Source organism: Chelonia mydas, chromosome 2 (assembly GCF_015237465.2).
Source record: "Chelonia mydas isolate rCheMyd1 chromosome 2, rCheMyd1.pri.v2, whole genome shotgun sequence".
Taxonomy (NCBI): Eukaryota; Metazoa; Chordata; order Testudines; family Cheloniidae; genus Chelonia; species Chelonia mydas.
The window spans coordinates 186418626-186440135 of record NC_057850.1 but is presented as its reverse complement, the minus strand read 5'-3'; the positions used below and the strand labels follow the sequence as shown (position 1 = coordinate 186440135).

The 21510-nt window shown below is 43.3% G+C and overlaps 1 protein-coding gene and 1 long non-coding RNA gene across 3 annotated transcripts in view; both read right to left on the bottom strand.

The window, feature by feature from the left end:
- Positions 1-188: 188 nt before the first annotated feature.
- Positions 189-14670, bottom strand: LOC122464671. Its single transcript, XR_006288932.1, has 2 exons — positions 14307-14670; positions 189-4019 (listed from the first exon to the last, which is right to left on the bottom strand). It is a non-coding gene; the product is annotated as an uncharacterized LOC122464671 (long non-coding RNA).
- Positions 14671-15139: 469 nt separating this feature from the next.
- ZNRF2 (zinc and ring finger 2) overlaps positions 15140-21510 on the bottom strand; it is an 85366-nt gene continuing 78995 nt past the window's right edge. For both annotated transcript variants that reach the window (XM_037890335.2, XM_037890336.2), the window contains exon 5: positions 15140-21056. The gene's annotated coding sequence lies outside the window, so the exon portion shown is untranslated. The remainder of the gene's footprint in view (positions 21057-21510) is intronic.

The following is a 21510-nucleotide window of genomic DNA, read 5'->3' as shown; positions in this document are numbered from 1 at the left end:
CTTGCCTACCGACCCAGGTGGGATGAAGGAAGGAAGGTATGGTGTAAATTCTAGTAAAAACAATCTTAGATCTCCACAAAGTTAAAATAGTTAAAGGGTTTTCTTTCTATTTTAAATCCACCCCTACCTCTTTTTGGTAGCAGCACCCTCCTGTTTCCCATCCCCATTTATTCCTTTTTTCTCTAAAACACACTTTCAAACACTGTAAAGAAAAATATTAGTGTTTGTTATTTTCAGTTGGCTTTTCTCACTGGCTGTTATGTCAATGATGTGGCTCTCCTCCCACTGAGGTGAGGTGATGACATTTCCATGTCTTCCTAGAGAAATCAGCTAACTGGAATGATTGATGCATCTGGGCCACTTGTTTACTGAAGCAAAGAGGTGCAGAGTTAGACATGCAGTATATTTTAAGCTGTAAAAACATGTGCCAACACAAAATATTTAAAACCGTGTTATAGGCTATTTTTAGAAAAAACCCACACTTTTCTCTTAGGCTATGTCCACACTACACTTTCATTGTTAAAAACTTTTGTTGCTCAGGGGAAGTGAAAAAACACTTCCCTGAACGACAAAAGTTTTAGCAACGAAAAGTGCCCATGTGGACACCGCTTTGTTAGCAGAAGACTCTCCCGCTGACGAAGTTACCGCCCCTCATTCGAGGTGGTTTTATTTTGGCGTTAGGAGCGCGCTCTCCTGGCGACAAAGAGCAACTACAATGGCACAGCTGCACCACTGTAAGGTGTGCAGTGTAGACATAGCCTACGTCACACTAAAGTCTTCCCAGTCCCTCGCCAGGTGGCAGATACAACCACCACCAAAAAAGGGCATGATCCTGAGAGGTAGTGAGTCCCCTTTGTTCCTACTGTGCTCAGCACGTCCCGGGAGGTGTTGATAGTAGAATTAAACCCTAGAGCATAAGAGAGGGAAAAATGCATTTTCATTATTCCAAGTCACTGATGTGAAAATACAAAATGTCCATGAATTTAATATGCTCGTTTGGGGCTTCTCCCTTCAGCTTCTTCTGCACTACGGTTTAGAAGAGGGTTTGGCACTGATCCTGGTGCAAACCCTGTTACATGCATACCTGTTACAAAGCATGGGTCCAATGCTGCATGCACTTACTGTAGGGCATAGCGTTCACTGAACTGCTCAGGGAAGCAAGCACTGCATTTGGTAGGAACAGGCCTTGTGTTAAGAAACCATGTGCTGTAGACTGTGGGCCTGTTAAACACTCCTGTCCAACCAACCCTTAGCATCAAAGGAGGATCCACGTACAGAGAGCTCAGAAGACTGCGCCTTGGCTGTAGTGTTGTTGATACTGAAGCCGTAGCCGATTTCTGCTCCAAGTGGAGCCGTGACAGCGATTTATTGCCCGCATTACTTCATAGCTTCAACTTGGGGAAAACATGGCTGCCATGGGTGGAGAAGCTTGAATTTCCTGCCACAGAGTTTTGGGCTTCACTTTTTTCTTCATAAACTTAATGGGCTATTTGCAATGACCTCCCAAGCTATAGCTTGACCACCTACAAAGGGGACCTTGTTACCAGAATTCAGGTCTCTGAGAAAGCCCTTAGATTGTAATTAAATACATATTTTTAAACTTGGAATTAATAATTTACTTAAAGTCCTTTTTACAGAACCATGTATTTTTTCACCCCTTTGTTAATAAACAGCTTTCTAAGAGCTTCTCTAGCCTGCTCCTGTGATTCACTGGGGTTTATTTCAGTCCTGTCAGGCAGACACTGGGTAGATTCAGCCCTGGATGTGACAGCATAGCTCAGACTACAGAACGCCATTAATGAAAATTCTTCATCTGGTGGGAAGAGCAGTTACAACCGCTCAGTGGGTGCACAGTCAGCTCTCCTGGAGGGGTCCTACAGCTGGCCAAACTGGGGGCAATACTAGCCAGGCAGGGGGCATGGGCAGAGCAGCTCAGACCGCACTGTTAGGAGTCCTGGTCATGAGATGACCCTAGCAATCGCTCGGTGCTCCCCTTCATTCCCTAGGTGAACTCCCCTCTGGCTCAGGAAAGTGTTATTTGTACTTAGCTGGCACAGGCCTAGTAGGTTTGTTAGACACACACATGTCCCAGCTTTGTACAAAGACTAACGCACTGGCCTTTGGAACAACCCGGTTCAACTCAGTCACACATTTCTGCACTTTCACTCCTACGCTTGTGTTCGGAGCCAACGTTTAAAAGCTGTTTTAATGCCATGAACAAGCTGACATAAGTATCAACCAGAAACTGTTTTTAAACAAGCATTTAACAGTTATTTCTTAATATACAGTCAGGATGTGTGAACAGCAGCACTGATCAGTCCGATAGACACTCTCCTTCATGTTGATAGTTGCTACTAGAAGGACAATGCAAGGGGTGAGAAGCCCCCAGGAGTCTCCTGTTGCTCTAAAAGCCAGTATATATTATGCCCAGAGCATTGCCCCTGTGCTCCAGGACACACCACTTCTCTAGCATGAGTGAAACTGATGTGGATCTTTAACAGTTTGATTCTGTTCCTAGTAATGCCCCTATAAAGTTACTGTATGCATCCTTCTGCCACTTTACACAGGAGCAGCACAGAATCATTGCCAGAACTAAACCCATGAATTTTACAGAATGCTAAAAGCAGGAGAGCCCATTTCTGTCCCACGTTCGTTTCTTTTTATCACCTTGGCTATCTGAGCTAGACTCCGACACTCTTCGCAGCCCCTGCCTGTCATAAAACCTTGTGCCATAGACAACAGCCAAGGAGTTATAACTGAGCACACCCAGGCCAAAGGCACTGACACTGCAGAAGCCTGGAAAGGGGATAGTAACAAACGGGAAGTAACTGCAGGAAGTAACAACAAAACATACATTCAAGTCACTCTTGACTTGAAGCCTTTAAATCATGATTTGAGGACTTCAGTAACTCAGCCAGAGGTTAGGGGTCTAGTACAGGAGTGGGTGGGTGAGGTTCCGTGGCCTGCAATGTTCAAGAGGTCAGACTAGATGATCATGATGGTCCTTTCTGGCCTTAAAGCTGAAGAATCTCAGTCAGTGCCTAGTGGCCAAGTATCTGATCACAAAGCCCCACAGTTTACAGTCTCAGCTGAGATCAAGAACTGAATGGGGCATAGCAACCAAACCCTCCTCTCTGTCCTGCGGAGGGTCCCTGCAGAGCAGAGTTGTGCATATTAGCAAGGCAGTAGGGGCTGCTTACCCTGCTGCCACCTGTGCTGTACCTCAGTCACCACGACTAGCAGCAGCATCATTCACCCACCCCAGAAGTTAGTGGGCTGAGACAGGATGAGTACCAGCAAAGTTAAAGGAAGGCAGTGGAGGCTGTGGCTGCTCAGTACCTTTTGGGTATCAGGCCACAAAAGGTTTATACTGATCACAGCAAGCGGGGGGTGGAGGGAAAGGCTACATTCAACATTTTCCTCAAGAACTCAGTGCGGAGTTCTGGAAGCCCCCTTAGCACTAATGGACAGTTACACAAGTTCATCACCTGAAAAACAAAGCTGAGATATCTTTGCATGGTCAATACCAGCTCAGCAACTTCCCTTTTGGGGAACTGAAGGGAATTAATTCAAGTGTCACTACAGAGAAGGGCCAGTAGCCACTTCTGTTATCTGCTAGCAGAGCATCCAAATGTGGTGCCAAATGACGGTCATCTGGTATTGGCTAAGAACCTGGGCTAGTGCCAGTTGGGTCTACACAAGCTTCCCAGCAGACTGCGTCCAGTCGGTAACAATAGGCTGGGGTAGGTGTGGTTCAGCACATTAGGGTGGGAAAGACGGGAAGAGAAGTTGACTGACTCAGAAGAGGGAACTTCAGAGTTACTCACAGAGAAGCAGCTTTATTGCTCTAATTCATTAGTCCCCAGGGTCTGTTAGCTCTTCTTTTCTGACTTGTTTCTTCCACCTTCTTGTCCACAGCCTCTCAGGGCATGCATGACCATGCTCCTGCTCTCACTGCAGCATCGCCAGCACGTCTAGAGCCTGCACACTGTGGGGTGCTGCTGCTTTCTGAATGATCCCTACATAGAGTTACAGAGAGAGAGAGTCAGCAAGGTCAGCTTACACGTAGCCTGCTCTTAAAGTATCCACACGCAAATAGCAGGGTACCAGCTCTCACGGCATCTCCAATGCTTATTCAGCCCATGACTTTTCTGCAGAGGCTGCCAATTATTCTCACTTCATCAGATGCATACTGTGGAAAATACAGAAGATGTTTTTATACACACAAACCATGAAAAAATGGGTGTTTATCACTACAAAAGGTTTTCTCTCCTCCCACCCCACTCTCCTGCTCTTCTTGTTAAACCCTGGATTTGTGCTGGAAATGGCCCACCTTGATTATCACACACATTGTAAGGAGAGTGATCACTTTAGATAAGCTATTACCAGCAGGAGAGGGGGTGGAGGGAGAGAAAACCTTTTGCAGTGATAAACACCCATTTTTTCATGGTTTGTGAGTATAAAAGCATTTTCTGTATTTTCCACAGTATGCATCCGATGAAGTGAGCTATAGCTCACGAAAGCTCATGCTCAAATAAATTGGTTAGTCGCTAAGGTGCCACAAGTACTCCTTTTCTTTTCACACATGAAGCCAGAAAAATGCAGTAATAGGAGACCCTCTGCAAACAGCACTGGATGGGTGCATGGGTTTCGATCAGTCACCTCCTCACTTTCTGGGAATTTGCTCCTCTTTTAGTCTGACAGAGTTTGCTCTGCTCCTGAGGATGCTGCAAGGTCTAGTTATACAGGCCTTTTTCTGAGCAGATGGGTTTGGTTTGTTTCTGTCTTAGGCAGTTATATGCTGACCATCACTGCAGTATCTGAGCACCTTCCACATAAAATTAATTGCAATAGTGAAGTCACTAATGCTCTTTATGGAGGCTCTGGCATGTCTCCTTTCTAGAGTCAAAACTCTGCTTGGCGTAGGGGCTGTGGTTTTGATTATTTTTAAAATATTTTAATTCATCTCCTTTTTGGTAGGGTTTAGGTGTCGGGGGGGGGAGGGGTGGCATTATTGTGAGTTTGCCTTTGATAACTTGAGGCACCATAGGCTGTAATTTTCAGATGTTTCTCTTTGGTGTTGTGTGCCCGTATTCACTGAAACAGGCACTGTCTCTACATTACAAAAATAAATGCTAGATGTACTGGTCACGATTGCAAACAGAAGATCAAGATACAGATCAAAACAGAGGGGAAAATTTTGGGGGTGGTTCCTTCTTTCACCTTTTTTCAACCAGTGTTGTCACCTCGCTTTGCTGTTCTTTGCCTCTACCTAGATTTTAAGATCTTCAGGGCTTGGGCTTTATCTTCCTATTCATTCTTTAAGATTTCTTTGTTATTGTGCCAGATACAGGGGGTTAGAGTTGCTTCCCTCCCTTATATAGTTACCAATATCAGAAAATGTATTCTAAGGACAGTTTTCCACATAGGCTCAGGTCCTGAGAACTGGCCCCTCATGGGGCTTCCCCATGTGGCTACTTTCTGCTCCTAGCCTGCCCCTTCCACTGACCTCTGTATGCAGGTTTCTCCCCCAGCAGCAGCTCAGAGGTTCCCTCCCCTGGTCTCCGTCTGCCAGTCAGCTCTCAGAAACAGCTCCAGCACTCCCTTGCTGGGAAGAGCTAAGACAGTGGTTTTCAACGTGTGGTCCGTGGACCCCCTGAGGTATGCAGACTAAGATTTCCAGAGGGGGCCACTTCTCCATTTGAAATTTTTTAGGGGCCTGCAAATGAAAAAAGGTTGAAAACCCCTGAGCTAAGAAGCTGCTGCAGTGGGGAGGGGCTGTTTGCTCGGAGGAGCAACAGCCCCAGGGCAGGGAAAGGGGCTGAGCACAGCAGCTCAGTTTAGATAAGATGCTTCCTGCTGCCACATTGTCCCAGGACATTGGCTAGGATATCTGGGATACCAGTCCCTGGTCCTTTCACAGCTATGGTCTCTATTCCCCAGCTATGTCAGTTATCTTTCGAATACAGAACAAAAATTCAAGTTGAGCCTGCTGACATGGGATACGGGGACACTATCAGATCACTAGAGGGCAGCAGGCATGCGCTGCTTAGGGCAGCAGGCATGCGCTGCTTAGTCCATTATAAACACAACCCTGGGTAATATGGCAGAGACCATCTCTGCTAAATAAAGCCCAAGAGTGCGCCCCGTCTCTCTTTGACATGCTGTGTTTTCTCTCTGCCAGGGTGAGTCAGAGCAAGTCCTTGGTTTTCAAACACAGGTGTGGGTTTGCTGGCTGCCAACCTAAGTGGGGGGAAGTCAGAGGTGGAGCAATTTAGCATAGGCTCTCCTGGGAGGCTGGTTAGGTTTCTCTCTGCCTCGTTCTTTGTGAAAATGTGACATCTGGACAGGAACAACATTGACAATGCTCAGGGAAGTGATTTGTGAATTTTGGACACATTCAAACAGACAGATCTGTAACGGGGGAAGGAAAGCTACACAGAAGCCTGACACCAAACATCACTTAAATAATGGGCCAAAGCCTGAGGCACTGAGTGCCTGCCATTCCCACTGAAATCAGTGGCAGCAAGAGACTGAATCCAGTCAAATCTCATTTATCCTGCTGCCTTTAGAGGGAGCAAGTCATCTTGCTACCGACTATGGGTTTTATACAATTACTTATTTATGGCAAGCCCTCTCTGCTAACAGCCCCTCCCCCGCACCCCGATCTCATCCCACTCCAAAAATGGAGGCTTTATTACATGACGTCTGGAGAACTCTGTTTCGAGAAGGAAGGGATGGTGTTTGACAGGCTTCTTGCTATTTCACATTTGGCTAGTAGTGAGATAGTGTATGTGAACGGAATGGAAAAGCCTCAGCGAGCAACATCACAAATCATTTTGCTACAGACTCGGCCAGCTCTGGAACAAGATAAATGCCCATACCAACAGCGACACTTTACAACATTGCATGAAGCCAGCTGCGTATAGCTGCTTGTAATTCTGCTTTGACCGTAAATGTCAAGCATGTCCTATGACTTTGTTGAGTTCTCCTGACTTTCCCTCATCCCTCTTGTGAGGAGCAGAGCAGATGTCAGAGCAACAGCAGCAGGGTCAGTGTGTGCCTCTTGAAACACCATCATATTAAGGAAATCCAGTAAGCACAGCCTGAAAATTAAACATATTTCTCCAGGGCTGTCACAAGGCTTATCTGGAGACACAGATTTCATCTGGAACAGCCAAGAGAATAGGCCTTCAAAAGCAGTGAGATACTTGGTCCATTTGACTAGACCTTCCTAAATCCTAGAGGCAACTCTATGGGTAGCAATGATTTCTGCCGTGCTTACAGTGGAATGGGGAGCATCCACAGAGAAATTTGTGCCCGTCTCTTGCTTGGTTTAATTATTTAAGGGACAAGGGGACAGGTCCCAATGTCCTTCAGGGAGGACACTGATTTAACCTGCATTCTTCCTTGTCCCTACAACCACCACTGTCCAAATCAGAACTTGCCCCATGTATTACTTCCCAAAGCTGAGGGCATGTAGGACAGCCAGGCTAAAGGAAGAGGCACTGGACTGAAAACAGTATTACAGCCTGTGCTGAAGGAGCAGAAGCCATAGCTAGGACAGGCACCAATCTTTGCCTTGCTGCTCTCTGCAATCCTATTTTTGAAAGGACAAACTTGATTGATCAGTACAGGCTGTGGCACAGCCTGGGCTGCTAGTGCAGGGAGAGCATGAGCCGGGAGAGGGGCAGAAATCTCGTCCCTTTTTTCCATTTTTGTTTTTGCAAACATCACAGTCATTTGTAACAGAATCCTTTATCATCGCTCCACTTCCCTAACACAAACACCCCCTCGCAGTACTCAGGGCTCGTGAAGGACACTTTTTGGCAGAAGCCCGTGGCAGATGTGGCTGAGTTCGGGTTAGTCAATGGCTGTCCTTGCCCTGGCTACTGCCTGGGACCCCAATTACAGCTTCCACTATGGGATCTTCCTTCACACATCTCTCAAGCCCCTCCTTAGACAAGTTATCTCCAGTGAGTCTGCAAGGACAGAAGGGAGAGGACCGCCCCACAATCTGCTGTTTGGGGACCAGTCCTGCTTTCTCTTCACCCCAACAGAAATGCCTATGGTACATTTTAAGTACAAAAACTAGCTGGCATTCAAAAATCACCTGGATGTTTACTACAGAAAACGGTCACAGGGGATAGGAAGACGTTAGCCATTAGCCATATCTGAAAAATCTCTCAGAGCTTCTCTACAGATCCTTGGCCATCAGAGAGTTGGGAATTCAGCCCTTTCTACTGGAACTATTTTATCCATCTTAACTATTTATAGGCTCCCATAACCATACTGCCTGAGCACCTCACAATCTTTAATCTATTTATCTCACAATAACCTGGGAGCAAGGGGAGTGCCTTATGACCACCATTTTACAGATGGAAAGCAGAGACCAGAGAGGCTCAGTGATTTGTCCAAGGTTACAGAAGAAGGGAACTGAGACACAGATACACAGAACAGGGTCTCCCAAGTCAGAGCCTTCCACTAGATAATCCTTCCTCTTCCTTCTCTGGGCCTTCCTGGTCACCACTGAACTCCTTTAAAGAGAAAAGGAGTACTAGTGGCACCTTAGAGACTAACCAATTTATTTGAGCATAAGCTTTCGTGAGCTACAGCTCACTTCATCGGATGCATTCAGTGGAAAAAATACAGTGAGGAGATTTATATACACACAGAACATGAAAAGTTCCTTTCCAAATACAAACAGATGGACATCGTACCAAAAGGACTGAAAGTAAAAAATCCATTACAATCTACATACCATACAGACTATGCTGACAGCTTGTGCCACACGCTCTCAAAGAAACTGAGGAACCACCTGATCAACATCCTCTACAGCGAACAGGGAAAGATTAAGAATGAGCTCTCAAAACTGGATACTCTCATAAAAAACCAACCTTCCACACAAACTTCCTCGTGGCTGGACTTTACAAAAACTAGACAAGCCATTTACAACACACACTTTGCTTCTCTACAAAAGAAAAAGGACACTAAACTATCTAAACTACTACATGCTACAAGAGGCCACAGCAATGGTTCCCTTAACCACCCAGCAATATTGTCAATCTATCCAACTATACTCTTAGCCCAGCAGAAGAATCTGTCCTATCTCGGGGCCTCTCCTTCTGCCGCTCCACCCCCACGAACATGATACCGTTCTCTGGTGACCTAGAATCCTATTTTCGATGTCTCCAACTCAAGGAATATTTCCAACACACCTCTGAACAACATACTAATCCACAGAGACCTTCCTACCAACACTACAAAAAGAAGGATTCTAGGTGGACTCCTCCTGAGGGTCGAAACAACAGATGGACTTCTACATAGAGTGCTTCTGCCGACATGCACGGGCTGAAATTGTGGAAAGCAGCATCACTTGCCCCATAACCTCAGCCGTGCAGAACACAATGCCATCCACAGCCTCAGAACAATCTAACATCATAATCAAAAAGGCTGACAAAGAAGGTGCGGTTGTCATCATGAATAGGTTGGAATATGAACAAGAAGGCTGTTAGGCAGCTCTCCAACACCACTTTCTACAAGCCATGACCCTCTGATCCCACAGAGGGTTACCAAAAGAAACTACAGCATTTGCTCAAGAAACCTGTGCTTTTTCAGGGAGAACAAATCCGCACAGACACACCCCTGGAACCCCGACCTGGGGCATTCTATCTGCTACCCAAGATCCATAACCTGGAAATCCTGGATTGCCCCATCATCTCAGGCATTGGCACCCTGACAGCAGGATTGTCTGGCTATGTAGACTCCATCCCTCAGGCCCTACACTACCAGCACTCCCAGCTATCTTCGAGACACCACTGACTTCCTGAGGAAACTACAATCCATCGGGGATCTTCCTGAAAACACCATCCTGGCCACTATGGATGTAGAAGCCCTCTACACCAACATTCCACACAAAGATGGACTACAAGCCGTCAGGAACAGTACCCCCGATAATGTCACGGCAAACCTGGTGGCTGAAGTTTGTGACTTTGTTCTCACCATGACTATTTCACATTTGGGGACAACGTATACCTTCAAATCAGCGGCACTGCTATGGGTACCCGCATGGCCCCACAGTATGCCAACATTTTTATGGCTGACTTAGAACAACACTTCCTCAGCTCTCGTCCCCTAATGCCCCTACTCTACTTGCGCTATATTGATGACATCTTCATCATCTGGACCATGGAAAAGAAGCCCTTGAGGAATTCCACCATGATTTCAACAATTTCCAAACCACCATCAACCTCAGCCTGGATCAGTCCACACAAGAGATCCACTTCCTGGACACTTCGGTGCTAATAAGCGATGGTCACATAAACACCACCCTATACCGGAAACCTACTGACCGCTATTCCTACCTACATGCCTCCAGCTTTCATCCAGACCACACCACACGATCCATCGTCTACAGCCAAGCTCTACAATACAACCGCATTTGCTCCAACCCCTCAGACAGAGACAAACACCTACAAGATCTCTATCAAGCATTCTTACAACTACAATACCCACCCGCTGAAGTGAAAAAACAGATTGACAGAGCCAGAAGAGTACCCAGAAGTCACCTACTACAGGACAGGCCCAACAAAGAAAACAACAGAACGCCACTAGCCGTCACCTTCAGCCCCCAACTAAAACCTCTCCAACGCATCATCAAGGATCTACAACCTATCCTGAAGGACGACCCATCACTCTCACAGATCTTGGGAGACAGGTTAGTCCTTGCTTACAGACAGCCCCGCAACCTGAAGCAAATATTCACCAGCAACCACACACCACACAACAAAAACACTAACCCAAGAACCTCTCCTTGCAACAAAGCCCATTGCCAACTGTGTCCACATATCTATTCAGGGGACACCATCATAGGGCCTAATCACATCAGCCACACTATCAGAGGCTCGCTCACCTGCACATCTACCAATGTGATATATGCCATCATGTGCCAGCAATGCCCCTCTGCCATGTACCTTGGTCAACCTGGACAGTCTCTACGTAAAAGAATAAATGGACACAAATCAGATGTCAAGAATTATAACATTCATAAACCAGTCAGAGAACACATCAATCTCTCTGGTCACTTGATTACAGACCTAAAGGTCGCAATATTACAACAAAAGGACTTCAAAAACAGACTCCAAGGAGAGACTGCTGAATTGGAATTAATTTGCAAACTGGATACAATTAACAGCCTTGAATAGAGACTGGGAGTGGAGGTGTCATTACACTAAGTAATACTATTTCCCCATGTTTATTTCCCTCCCTCACCGATGTTCCTGTTAACTGCTGGCAATGGCCCACCTTGATTATCACTACAAAAGGTTTTCTTTCCACCCCCCACCCCCACCCCGCTCTCCTGCTGGTAATAGCTCATCTTAAGTGATCACTCTCCTTACAGTGTGTATGATAACACCCATTTTTTCATGTTCTGTGTGTATATAAGTGTATTCTGAGTGTATTTTCCACTGAATGCATCCGATGAAGTGAGCTGTAGCTCACAAAAGCTTATGCTCAAATAAATTGGTTAGTCTCTAAGGTGCCACTAGTACTCCTTTTCTTTTTGCGAATACAGACTAACACGGCTGTTACTCTGAAACCTGTCCTTTAAAGAGCCTTTTCCAGCTCTCTTCTGGTCCTTTAAATCTAGGAGAGGAATGCAGTTGCCTCCCTAAGGTGGCCATTTGACATGGACTGCTGCAGGCTACTCCTTCCCTTCCAGCTGGTAACTAATTTTAGCTCTTACTAGGTTCTCCCTCTCTCATCCATAACACACATGTATGGCAAACACATAGGCCAAAACGTAGCTCAAGCCTCACATCAAGGCAGACAAGTTTTACCGCACCTGAACTTTGGGACCAGCTATAGACCATGCAGCACTAACATTTCATGCCAATAGCCCCACAAAAAAGCCCCTTCATGCACTGTAATCCTTCGAGCACCTGATTAACATTCTGGTACAGGCATCTATGGTAGATTAAGTGCCAAGCCCAATGAAGCACAGCTCTACTAATTGAAGGCAGAGCTGATGTGTTCTAGTGATACGTAGTCAGGCAGAGTATGAAACCAACAGATGCCACCAATTTAAATGCAACACATGAACTTCTGTACCTGCTGGATTGGAATAATTTCCAGCAGAATTCCGGTTGCTAAGCAGACATGGTTATCCTGACTAATTATCAACTGCTTCCACAATAAAGCCCTCTTTTCATGTGTCCAGAATGGAGGGGGCGGGGTGGGGAGAGAAGAGCACAAGCACTAAGGACAACGAGGAACTAAGGCTTAGCAAAAGCCAATCAGGAAAAAAATCACAGTAGCAAAAAATGTGGGCACATTTCATTGTAATTATAGCCAACTCCCTGTTGGTGAAGACATGAGTGTGAATAATTCATGCATTAAACTCTATGGACTCCCCCAGAAATAATCTTAGCGGTCATAAATGGTCATATTTCACTGACTGGCTTGGCTTCTATTTCTTTACATTGGTTGCCCCAGAAGGTCTCCACAGAAAGGGGGGAAAGGACACTCACCATGGCATTAGTCCTTTTTCCACTGCATGCATCCGATGAAGTGGGTTTTAGCCCACAAAAGCTTATGCTCAAATAAATTTGTTAGTCTTTAAGGTGCCACAAGTACTCCTCGTGCTTTTTGCTGATACAGACTAACACAGCTACCACTCTGAAACCTGTCATAGTATGGTGGTGGATGGCTTTTGAGAAACTTGGGCTAAAGCCCAGAAAGAACCTGAGAGTTTTATAGGTCAGTTTTTCTTAATACCAAAGAGCCTTATGTAGCCCCATGCTGCCATTTTTAACCATTTTCAACCATTTTCCAGTTTCAGTGAACTTGTTTGCAAGTAGCTGGCAAATTAACTCTGATTTGAGTATATAATAGGAGAAACCTGGACACTGTATATATTGTGCAAACCTCAGCCTGGGGCTATTATTATTATTATAATAGTGCCTAGAGGCCCACACTGGAATTGGAGCCTTGTGCTTCAAGGAACAGGCACAAACACAGAAAGAGACAGTTCCTGCCTTGAAGAGCTTACAAGCTAAAAAGGAAAGATGGGAACAGGGAGCAAAGGGGAAACTGAGGCACAGAGAGGCAAAGTGACTTGCTCAAGGTCATGCAAGGGGTCAGTGGCAGAACCCGGAATAGAACCCAGGTCCCTGTGCTTCCAGTCCAGTACTCCACACATCAGACCACACTACCTCCCTGGCCAGGAGGCAACGTAGGCCAGGAGTGGGAGGAGGGAAGGAACAAATTCTGCTCTCACTCAAACTGGTTTAAGTTTGGAATAACTATTGGCTCCCATGGGCTACTCCAGAGTCCCACCTATATCACAACAAAGCACCACCCGGAACATAGCCACAAAACTGGCATTTGCCAGAAAGTGTTATTGCCCCTGGACAGATTGGTTTCCTCACCCAAACCTTTTAGAACCTCTCTTGGCCATGCTGAAGGGAATTAAACAACAAGGCAACAGAGGGCTTGAGAAACTCTTTCCAGAAAGGGGCTTTTAACTGCAGCTGCCCACTCTTTAGGCTCACTTTTCTCCAATTTGGGAAACTGTATGCTGCAGTTACTGTGGATGTTTTGTTCCAAGTTTCTTCCAGACACTGCAATGAGTTGACAGATTCAAAAGAGAAATCTTTCCAGCAGCAGTGTCATCATGGAAGGCCCCGAACTCAGTAGAGCCCGTGTTCTTTCACCGCATGAATGGCGCAATCAATTCTGTATCCTTGAGCACCACAACAGCTGTTTGCAACAGCCTGGGTGCTGGTTTGGGAGTGGATCAGGATGTAGGCTGTAGAGAAATGTCTACATAGAAATGGCCAAAACTGATCACAGGAGAACAGCATGGGAGTCTCAGGTCCTGCTGGCAGTTTGGGAGTGAATGGGGGGGGAAAAGGATTTTGTTCCCTCCTCAAACCTGCTATAGTTCCCCTGCAAAAGGCCCCTTTATTGTGATTTTGGGCGGAGTATGAGGAGTTGGCCATAAGCCACTGTCTATGCTAGTGAAATTTGGTGTGCCAATCACTTTTTGATCTCCCTAGCATGCTCGTACCACCACACCACATGACCATGCACCTAAATGTTCCCAATGGTGCACATGCAGCAGTGCCTCCGTCCGTATAGCCAGCATGTGGTCAACGTCACTGCAGACGGGAAGTGCTGGTATGATAGCCCTAATGGCATTGTTAGTCTTTCCATCACTACCTCACAGAGCACAGCCCAGATAAGTCGCCTGCTCTTTTATCTGCCCTCTTCTAACAAGGGATTAATTTGCAGAAGCCACTTACCTGTACAAATTGCTCTACCCTCACCAGAGAACTCATTTGTATGCTGTTTTGCCAGCATCTGCTTCTTCTGCAGCAGTGTCTGGCGATCAGCTACTTTAGCAGCAAACGTATCTCCAGGGAAGCTTTCCCATTAGCATTCTGCCTGCTGGTCAGAGGTAGATGTGGAGCACTGACGATCATCTGGGGGAATAAGGAAACCACTCACAACTGAACTGTGGATATATCAATGAAGCATTAAATGTTAAGGGAAACAGATGAGTTGTAGCACAAGAGTTTGGATTAAATGACCACATACTAACACATCATGCTTCACCCTCTGGTCTAGCTGAGACAAGAGATACATAAAGGAGGCTTTCGCCACTTTTACCACCCCCATCCTCCTCTCACCTCCATTATTCTGAGGCTGGACAGTGGGCCTTAGGGCTTCTCCAATTTGTACTAATCCCAAAGAGCAGTTACGCCATCCAGGGATTACCAGAGAATACAACACTCTAGCCATGTTCTTCCTCCAGCCCCACACACAACACTGGAAGCGGCATAGCGTCAGCTACCTCAGTTCTATGCGGCCAGGGGAACCTTCAGCTGGCAAGTTATGCTGGCTTTACATCCTCTTTGTAGTGCAGGATCCAAAGGGGCCACATCAGGAGCCAGAAGCTTGCATGATACATCTGAATTCCTACCTGTAGGGCTATAGCCGCCTCAACGATGACTGTTTCTCCTGTATTTATGGGGGTTCCATAGTATTTAATAGAACATGGAGACAACAACTCTGCCCCATCTACAGCATTATTCTTTCTATCAATACTAAAGTCACCTGGAATCGTGACAGAAACTGTGGCTTCAAAAGATTTATTACATATATTTGTACATATTTTACATAAATGGAATGTTAAACATTTAACCTAAAATCAATAAAAAAATATTTAATTCATGATTACATATTGACAGACCATCAAAAAATGTACCCCAACACAAGTCATCTTCCAATCATACTGCTCAATTACAAAATTTACAAACATGTTTTACATTGCAAATTACATTCTTACTTATGCTCAAGGTAATGAAGGAAGACTTCTTGTCCATTACCATTACAAATAATTGTAGCATTCATAAACTATTACAGAGTTCCATCTAGCACTTTGTGGACGCTTAATTTTGTGGAAACAGGTACGTGAACCGGTGGCTACACTTCATCTTCTACCATCAGATTGCTGCTTAATGGTAAGAAGAGAGTATGAGAGTTTCTCAGGCAAGTGGAAAGGTTCCAGGCTGAATCACCACTTGTTAAAATAGGTTGAAGTTTTTAAACTAAGACATTCATTAAAACATCCCATCAATAACTGAGCTGCCCCCAACTCCTCAAGTGCAACAGTTTGGCAAAGTCAGCGAGAAGAGTGTTATCTGCTATACAACGATCAACACTTCAGCTTTATTTTGACATGTATTTTAACAGAACCCCTTATATACATGACCATACACCTGGATGTACCCATTAATTATCATAACCCTTGGGAGCTTGTGACCACCTATATTTACCATTCAAATACTTTCCCATATAACAAAATAAGGGTTTAAAAAAAAGAAAAAAGGAGAGCTTCTGAGGAAACGAGAACTATTTACTGACGGGCGGACAGATTTACTTACATTTGAAACTCTGCCAGAGTCTACTCAATCTTATCATTGAAAACCTTTGTCAAAGCAGACCCCAGGGCAAAAGTCTCATACAAACATGTTAATTAGGAGCTGACACAAGGAGATGAGCAATTAGCAAACAGGTAGGCAGTAGGCACGCTAGCTACTGTACATTGGCAACTCGTTAGGGAAAGGATCATCGATGCCAGAGCCAGCAAAGGCATACAAGCCAATCAAGTCCAATCTTCTGACAATGCAAATCTGCTATAGTTATTTATCGGAGAAAATCTTCCATTAACTAGTAATGCCTCTCATTAAGTCAGTTTACAATTTATCCAGTCTGTGACTCCAACATACCCATTAGGAAAGTAAGTTAGCCTGTAGTCTTTAGAACACTGTACAGTGGCCTGAGAAATTTCTGGAACAAGGATTTCAAAACCTCAGTTTCAATTTCGGAAGCACAACCAAAAACCAGACAAATGCACACCTAAAGCACAGTCAGGGTCCTCCATTCCAACAGGGAAAACAGCTTGAATGTCTGTCATGACAAAGCTAATTTTAGAAGTGAGCAATGCACTTCTCTATTCAACATGTGCAATAGAGCACAGTGCCAGTTCTTAAAGAATTTCATACCTCATAAAGAAAGCGTGGCCACTGTTTTGTTTAGAATCTCCTGCCTCAGGCCATTTCAGATGGCAAAAACTTAACTGATGCAAGCTGCACCCACTGACAAAAGCACCTTAGAAGTGGTTGAAACAAGAGTTCTGACAACCGTTCCTCTTCCAATGAGATGATGTAATATATTTCTAACTGACATCAATGGGAGCTTTGTCCAAAGAAGAGGGGTAGAATAAATTCCTAAAAATCATATAGCATGTTGGGGTAGGAGGAGGAAGAAAAGAAGAAAGTTTTGAAGCTTATGCATAAAGTTTGAGGGACCGAAGCATGAACAGCAAAATTTTGCCCTGGTCAAATCAGAGCTGAGATTACCCATTGGCATGGATAAACTCAGAATCTTCATGTTAGCATTTCTGTATTCGGTCAGAAAACTCCCTCTCTACCACAGAATTAGCAAATACAAACAGCTACACTGAATCTAAGTGGAATCATTCTATTCCATGTGATAAAGCAGCTCAGATTCACAGAGACTTGGAAAGGAACTAAAAGCAACTGCATTTTAAAAAATATTGTTTGTCCCTGTTTCCTTAGAGATATCAAGGATATTATGTTTTAACTTTTTTCCCTGGAAGATTGAAGAGGGAACATCTTAAGCCCTCAAATAAAAGAGTAGTCGTGCTCAATCTTCCAGCAAGAAAGCTTTTCTCCCAAGTTTTTGTCAGGAGGAGTTAGATATTATAACCAAAACAAAGTTTCAAAAGTTTGGATGCAGAATTCTTTTTCCCCACAATTGCTTAGGTTTTAGTCTTTTGTGAGGTCATAATCTTACTAGCTCTCAAGTCCTATAGCAAAAACGGAACTCAAACCAAGATACCTGTAATCTTTCAGGGGAGTTTGTTTTTTTAAATCATAAAGCCCCCTTTACATCATAAAGAAGCAAAAAAGATCACAAAGAATTCACTCTCACCATTGTGGGTTACCTTCAAATGCCCCATTTAGAAATACTGCAGTACACTTCCCCTTGCACACTAGAATTGGGAGACGCTCTAGTTTATAATCTATTTAAACTCATTTTTCCCCAAATAAAATACTGCAAATCTGAAGTAGGCTCACCATCTTTCCTTTTACATTCCACTCAAATCAATGTCTAGAGTACATGCACAGGGAAAACTAGCTCACTTTTTAAAACATAAGTGATAACAGATGCATTAAAGATACAAAAGACAGGATAATCACAGTCCTGTAACTGTTAGCAGCATGGCTCTCTGATACCATATGGGATGATCATATAAAACCCAAATCATAACTACTCCCTATCACCTTTAAACAAAGCTTTTACTTGAGACATTTGTTATATAATGAGGTTTTGAAAAACTTCACATTTCATGTCTTTTCTTCTCTTTCCAGTAAGCAGTATGTATATGGCAAACCTGAGTATGGGAATTAGTTCACTCTTACATACTTGGGCAAGATATAGGTCAGATGAAAGAAAAACTGAAGCAATATAAATTGGTAATCTATATATTTACAAGCAGAAAATGTGGCACACCTAAATTTTATCATAACCTATTGGCTTCTAATGTGTGGAAGTGTGGTCTTCCTCTACTCAAAGAGTGAACACTTTTTCCCCTATTGAAGCACAGTGGTCCAAGACCTTGGAGAGGGGATATTTTTAAAATGAGGGTAGGCTTAATTATGTAGTTATGTGTACACAAATTTTTTTCATAATATTGACAAAATAGTTTGAGATGAAAGCTTACATACATGAACTTCCACAAGGAGTTCTGAATACAAGCTTTTGTTTAATCTTTCCATATTGTTCCAAGCTTTGTTCACAGTAAGGATCTAACCCTTCTTTCCTTGGCTCAGCCAAAACTTCCATTGACTTCAGAAGGTGTTTTGGATGAACCAGGAATCTAGGATTAGGCCCCAGGACTGAAGCCATCCTAACAACCCCAAACAGACCAAAAAAATCCACTCTCTCCAATGGCCAGGGGGGCAAACCTGCAAGTAACCACGATATATAAAAGTGACAGCTGCTGGCATGTTTCAACTACAGCATGGACGCTGGCCTTAAACTTCTGACAGTGATGATAAATGCTGGGAAGTTTGTCCTTTCAACCGTTTACTTATTCATTTAAATTTAAAAGATTCAGGTTTTGAAAAAGCAGCAGATGAATTGAAAGAGTGAACTACTGAAATCACGCATAAATGGTAAACAGATTCATGTTTAAATACTGATCGACTTAATCCCTAAACCAAAGACTACCTACAACCTTGAAGCACAGGACACCAAAACACGCCAAACTTTCATTGTAAATTACAGAGGAATTTCTGCTCTAGCAGTTGAGCCCATAGTTCGTTGTGGATGGAGGATGATGAGCACTAAAGTGTATTGTGCACTGACATTGTATGGCACGAAGCCAACAACAAATGTTAAGTCAATATAAATGCAAAAAAATTACTTTCAGAAGATGTGATTCAAAATACCAGGAAAGTAAGCCTCTAGGTAGCAAGGTCCCTAGTAAAATATTACAGCTGCTGTAACTTTTTCTCCTTAATACAAGGAAGCAAAACAATTCCCTGCAACAACAGAACCTATACTGGAAACTACTGTCAGACATTTGTCAGGAGAGCTTGTTTGATGTGTCTTCACAGTTTAAAACACGTCAGAGTCTGATCCTGCTCCCACTGAAGTCAAAGAGAGTATGATTGGGACCTATAACTATAGATTCAATTGAGAGTGATTATGTAAGGAAAAAAGGCCCGTGGAAACTGTACTGTCAGTTGTCAGCATTAACCAGTTTTGATTGCATCAGATTTGCAGCATAGCAAAAGGCATTTCACAGCATAAAGTTTAAGGAAAAAGGTTTTCTAGACTAAAGACATTTGACAAGCAAAATGGGGGATTCTTATAGTGTGCAGTGCACTAATTCTTCTGGGTTGCAGCAGTTGCTCCTTTACTTGCCATTTTTAATATGAAACAGCAGCAACAGAGGAGAAAAATATAGACTTAAGAATACAATGCAAGCCAAATTGAGCACACAAGACAATACTTAGACACTTAAGAAAAAGGTGTTGTGTAATTTATTTTTGCTGTTGAAACTTAACTAAAAATTGCAGTCACTAATAACTATTCATAATCCATCCCTATAATGTGAAAATTCAGAAGCTGCTTCATATCTGTCCTTGAAATAAAGTAATGTTTTCCTTCTCAGCCATGATATCTGTTCCATTTTGTTTTGTTTTTTAATTATGATGTTTTATAGGAACTAATATTTATCCACATTTTGTTTGCTGTTTCCCCCTATGGATATCCCATGTTTGATAAGCCCTGGTAAGACAAATATAGTAATATAGTAATAAATTAAACAAATGCAGGTGCATGTTAAAAATACTGCCAATGCTAATGTCCACATAAACAGATAAGTGATGTTAGGTGCAAATTACTATGGCTCTGCTATCAAGAAAATTTCAATTAAAAAATTTACGTATAAAAGTGTTTCAAAAGTTAATGCAAATCCCGCCCCCATGTAATATCATTACTCTAATGCCTAGGAAACTTCACCGTGCCCATTTTCGCAGTTATTCCCCTAAACCTAAAGAGGCAGCCTGGAGATGAAAGTAGTACAATAAAATAATTACCTGAAACATTTAAAAAAAATACCCGTTAAACAAATTACCTTAACTGGCAGCACTTAAAATTGGTAAATTCTCCCATTAAAAAAAATTGCATAGCTGCAAGATTATGCTTTGCTGCATTTTTTAACCACAAGCTGTAAAACAGAGAAATTTTAGTACACTTAAATAGCAATACAGCATACAGATTTCAACAATTCTATAGCTCGATCAATATAAATTAGTCACCTGCCTTGGTTTTACTCTTTGGACAGCATTCTGACAAAGGTTTAGTTTAAAAAAAACTTTGAAATACAGTTTTCCTATGTGGAAGTAGTTTTCATTTCCTGTTCTTGAAGGTGAAGAATGTACTGAGGACTGGGTGTGAGTTCAGTGAATAAGGTCACACTGCTAGACTGCTTGCCATTTACTCTTCTTCAGCCTAAGAGAAGATTAAAACACTTCCACTCAAAAATATGGTGATCCTCACGAAAATGTTTCAGATAGTGTTGATTTAGAATGCATCAGTTTCCATTTGGGTAAGAAGAGAGACAACCATAACCTGCTTCGGCAGAGAACTTAAAAGTTAGACTGAAATTAGTCACTTTGGCCTTTCAAGTACAAATCATCAATAACATCTGTGGCGAGAAGATTGTTACAGGATGTGCAGCATTTTCAAAATCCCTGCGTGTCCTTTATATGCATGTTTGGTATGCTGACTCTACTGGCAAGCAATTGGACTCTGCAGTTTTTGTTCCACACGATTGTCTATGGTTGCCTTTTCCAGATACACAGGAACACAAGTCTGAAGCCACGTATGTTCTCAAATTTGTGTTCAAAGACAATCTCAAATCCTCTACATTTTCTGATCCATGTAAGAAGCTGTGAGAAAACCAATAAAAATAACAAACATTACTTTCCCAGCTAGTTCAGTAAATTATACACAGTAAGGCATTACTTGCTAAAACAAAGAAATCCAAGGAAAAATCTACTTTTCCCTACTTCATATTTCCTAGTGTATACTCCTGTCTTCTACAATCTAAACACATTTGATTTAGCATCCTGAAATATCCTTAAGTATTTTCAAAGATAAACATCATTGCAAACAGCATCTTGTGCTTCTCCTGTAGTTCAATACACCAGGGAAAATATGTGACGCTCTATGTACCATACATATCCAAGTAAAAAATTAGTCCTAGTCTCGTGCTAAGGGGAAAACAGTTGTCCCTGCAGTAATGTGTTATTTGGCAAGTGTGACAGTGTATATAACCCTTGCTAATATGACTGCAGCGTGCAGGGCCTCCCAGAGGATTCAGGGGGCCTGGGGCAAAGCAAT